This window comes from Hemitrygon akajei, chromosome 12, assembly GCF_048418815.1.
Source record: "Hemitrygon akajei chromosome 12, sHemAka1.3, whole genome shotgun sequence".
In the NCBI taxonomy this organism is placed as follows: domain Eukaryota; kingdom Metazoa; phylum Chordata; class Chondrichthyes; order Myliobatiformes; family Dasyatidae; genus Hemitrygon; species Hemitrygon akajei.
In genome coordinates this window covers 22,010,951-22,015,250 of record NC_133135.1, presented here as the reverse complement: position 1 = coordinate 22,015,250, position 4,300 = coordinate 22,010,951, and the positions used below count along the sequence as shown (strand labels likewise).

At 43.6% G+C, this 4,300-nt stretch overlaps 1 non-coding gene across 1 annotated transcript; it reads right to left on the bottom strand.

The window, feature by feature from the left end:
* Positions 1–3,501: 3,501 nt before the first annotated feature.
* On the bottom strand, positions 3,502–3,587 carry trnar-ucu (transfer RNA arginine (anticodon UCU)). The gene is given in 2 exon segments: positions 3,502–3,537; positions 3,551–3,587. It is a non-coding gene; the product is annotated as a tRNA-Arg (tRNA).
* Positions 3,588–4,300: the final 713 nt, after the last annotated feature.

The following is a 4,300-nucleotide window of genomic DNA, read 5'->3' as shown; positions in this document are numbered from 1 at the left end:
GATTTGTAATATTGTCAATTATTTTTGTAGATGCAGCTAACCTTTGTGTGTGTGTGTGTGTGTGTGTGTGTGGGGGGGGGTGTGTGTGTGTGTGTGGGGGTGTGTGTGTGTGGGTGTGTGTGTGTGTGTGTGTGTGGGGGTGTGTGTGTGTGTTCAGCCAGTGTTGAATACAGACGATCAAGAACAGGATTCTTTACTTTTCTGTATCAGCTCTGAGCACTCTGTGTGCCAGACATGTAATTCTTCCTTTTGAGCTGTGAATTCATTTTTATAATTGCGGTGTACATTATTAGCTTTCTGATCTTAATATGAAACTTGGCTGATATAATGGAAAACCTTTTAAATGAGTATGCAAAAGTTATTTCTAGTCCAACTAAATACATATTGTACAACTAAGTAACATACTGTGGATTGACTGGCCCCATATGTGCCAGCTTCTTTGTACTTCTGGCATCAGTGGATGCTATATGACAAAACCTCTCTGAACCTACTGAACACATTGCAGTGGGGTGGCAAAATCCACGCCATGCAAAGCTCACACACAAAATGCTGGTGGAATGCAGCAGGTCGGGCAGCAGCTATGGGAAGATTACATTTAGCCATGCTTCTGTAACGAGCTTCAAAGACACCCAACATCTGCCAAGTCTCTCCCACTCCTTAAAAGAAACCTTTGTGCGGATCCTCATACTCAAAATAGCAACTATAATACATTTAGTGCCATCACTGAGATTGCATTTAATGAGAGCACTGAATGAATTTGGCTAATTGTTGACATACACAGGCATTGGTGCTAGGTGCAACCAGCGTTGTTGCCGTCCAGCTATCAAATAGCCATTGGACACCATGCCACTCTGGCTCACCTGAGTACCATATTCTGCATAGGTGAGTCATTTTGCAGTAGGGATGAATTTTACAACGGTCTGAAACAATTTGTCCTGATTAAACAAGTTTTTTTTAGGGGGCTGCAAGTCAAATAATCCAATATATTTGGAAATGCACAAAAGGATTCTTTTTACAATGCAAGATGTAATTAATGATTAGGAGCTTGATTTCGTATCCAGGGAATGCAGGAATCATTCCTTTCTTTGGTCATAAGACAAAGCCAAGTCCAGAACAAGGGGTCACAGTTTAAGGGTAAAGGGGAAGCCTTTTAGGACCCAGATGAGGAAAAACTTCTTCACACAGAGAGTGGTGAATCTGTGGAATTCTCTGCCACAGGAAACAGTTGAGGCCAGTTCATTGGCTATATTTAAGAGGAAGTTAGATATGGCCTTTGTGGCTAAAGGGATCAGGGGGGTATGGAGAGAAAGCAGGTACAGGGTTCTGAGTTGGATTATCAGTCATGATCATACTGATGGCGGTGCAGGGCCGAAGGGCCTACTCCTGAACCTATTTTCTATGTTTCTAAAAAGATATTTATGTTAACCATTAAAAATAAAAATGTCTTAAAGATCATACTTATGGGATAAAATGTTTTATGAATAGGAATATGTAATCATGATTATTTATTTGTCATAGACCATTACACTTATGCATCTGACTTTTGGAACTTTATTTAGGATCACCATCACAAAATCTCCCTTGTCTATTCTACCAGCCACATCCTCAAAGCATTCTGGTAGTTAAGCTTTTTTTTTCAATAACCATGCTGAATCAATTCAAGGTGATCTGTTATTGCATCGTTTAAAATGGACTCCAGCACTTTCAGGGCATTTTGCTAACAGACTGGCAGACCCCTGTCTCATTTAAATTGTCATCATATTTGTTCTCCTCTCCCCCCCCCCCCCATAGCAACAATTCCAGAATCTTTAGAACTTTGGAAGATGAACCCACTAATCTTAAAGGTAACTGGTAACTCTCAAAATCCTGGGGTGTAAATCACTGAAGGTCTTTGGAATTTATCAGCTTTTTAATTCACCGATTTCTCCAGTACTTTGACCAACACCTCGTTCGTTCGATATCTATGCAGGGTCATAAATTGTCCACGTTTCGGGCTAAGACCCTTCATCAGGTCTGGGTAGGAAGGGGATAGCTGAAGCCAGGTGAATGGGGAAAGAGTTCCTCCAGCAGTTTATGAATTTTCAGCATTTGCACCATCTTTTGAGCAAGTCCATCTGTCTCACTAGGCCCTCGATTCTCTAATATTTATGCGTTTATGTTGGCTTTATGTATGAAGTTAAATATGTATGAGTTAAATATACATTTAACTCCAGCTATTATTCCTCATTATAAATCACCCTATCTGTAAAGGACGCTCAGATCGTTAGTTTTTTCCTACCTACAAAGTATTTTAGAAACAGCAACAAAACGCGGATACAGGCGCTTCGACCTGGGGGGGTTCATGCCTACCGGGGTACCCGTCCGGCTTGTCCCAATTTCCGACATTCGACCCCGATCCCTCCACAAAGCTATCCAGTGCTCATTAAGTCATACTGCTGTACCTGTCCTGCCCATCTTATGTAACTCGCCGGTCTTCACTCACAATCTTTGCTTTTCGGAAGAAAAGGAAGGTAAAGATTTACGGCGGTTCCGTGCTCAGTGTTGGTCACTGGTGGGTGAATTACAAAACCAACTTCCCTTTAGAAACTTATTTCGAAATTATCAAGTCTGCAAATCTGGTGAATTGAGAGGTGGAATCAGAGAAATGAAAATAGGGAGTGCCAGGTCGAGTTAACTCATGTGCACAAGATTAATACACTGAAAACATCGCTTGCAGCAACATAATCGAACGTAGCTACAGACAACAGGCAGATAATAAATTGTACATAATTTTCTCACTACGTAAGTCTGGCGGCATCTGTACAGGAAGGCGTCGGGTTAATGCTTCAGATCAAATACGCTCTCTGACGGGGCTGAGAGTTCCCAGCGTTTCCTACTTTGATTTCATTTTACGGTAGCTGCAAGTTTGTGAAATTAGAGGAGCCTGTTCCTACATGAGTAACTCTGCGTGAATAATTGTAAAACGCTGCACGTGGCAAGAAGAAATAAGTGATTAGTATTGGAATTCCTACTCCGGAACCTGGTGCCCCTCTCCCACTCCGGTCCCGTCCCCCATCCGACGGACTCCCCCCGGTCCATGTCCAACAACTTCTCCCGCTCCCCATCTCCGACCCGCTTCCCTGTTCAAAGGCCCCGGCCACCCGCCCCCCATTTCCCGATCCGGCTCCGTCATGTGACGATCCTTCCTCCGGTCCGGTCTCGCCCTCTTGCCCGCCGACTCTCGTCTGGCCCGTTCCTCCGTCCCGTTGTCGTACCCCGGCGGCGCTCCCATCCCACGGTCCCTCCCCGGTTCCGCTGAATCCACCATCCCTTCCTTCAGCCCCCTCAGCACTTGTGACACCCCGGCTCCCCGAACCTCCCCCTCGCTGAACTTGGGGCTCATTACTTTGTTGAAGCCCTTATATGGGGTCAAATTTGCCTTCCTCTTCCCGGAGGCAGTTTCTGCTCCGTTCCGAGAAATTCAAAGAGAAATAAAGAGTTGAAACGGGAAGCAAAAGCGAACGACTCCGCCGGGACTCGAACCCGGAACCTTTGAATGCCTTCAAGCCGCTAGAAGTCCAATGCGCTATCCATTGCGCCACGGAGCCACCTGTTGGATTCACCACTACGCTCCACATGGCTCCACATATCGCATTGTATCGTTCTCTTGCTTTAGTGGATTGTTGTTGGTAGCTTTGTTTTAATACAAATACAAAAGTTTCCCCTCATTTCTTTCTGCAGCATTTTGGGACTTCTTTTTAGAATTATAGGAAATTGCCTTCAACGTTTCAAGAAGACAGCGTTTCGTTTAAAGTGCCCGAAACATCCTTGCTGAACAAAAAAGAGAGCTGCCGTTAGCTACGCGGGATATTAGCACTTTTAGTCTTTTATTAATATGAGGAGCTGCATTTCAACAGTGCTACTTTGATCCATCCCCAAGCTGCCGAGCAGACAAACAAGCAAGCGGTAGCAGGCCAGGAGCTGTGCTGTAGTCTGGTCTCTTGGCTCAGAGAATTACAGTATTGGTAACTTGTAAATAATATTGAGGAGAAAAATAATTTAGTCTTCAGCAAAAAAATATGTTGCTATCTGAATATGTGATATAATCTGCTGGTGTTTTTTTTTAAACTGTAGATAAATGAAAATATGAAATAAAAACAGAAAATGCAAAGATGTTCAGCAGGCCAGACATCTTGGTTGGGCACCAGTTGCATCCATGGGAACGAAGGGCCTTGTTTGCCATTGATTTGGAAGGATTTTTTTTTTCACTGTTCTAGTCCTGATGAAGAAAAGATTTAAGATAAAGGTTAATTTTATTTGT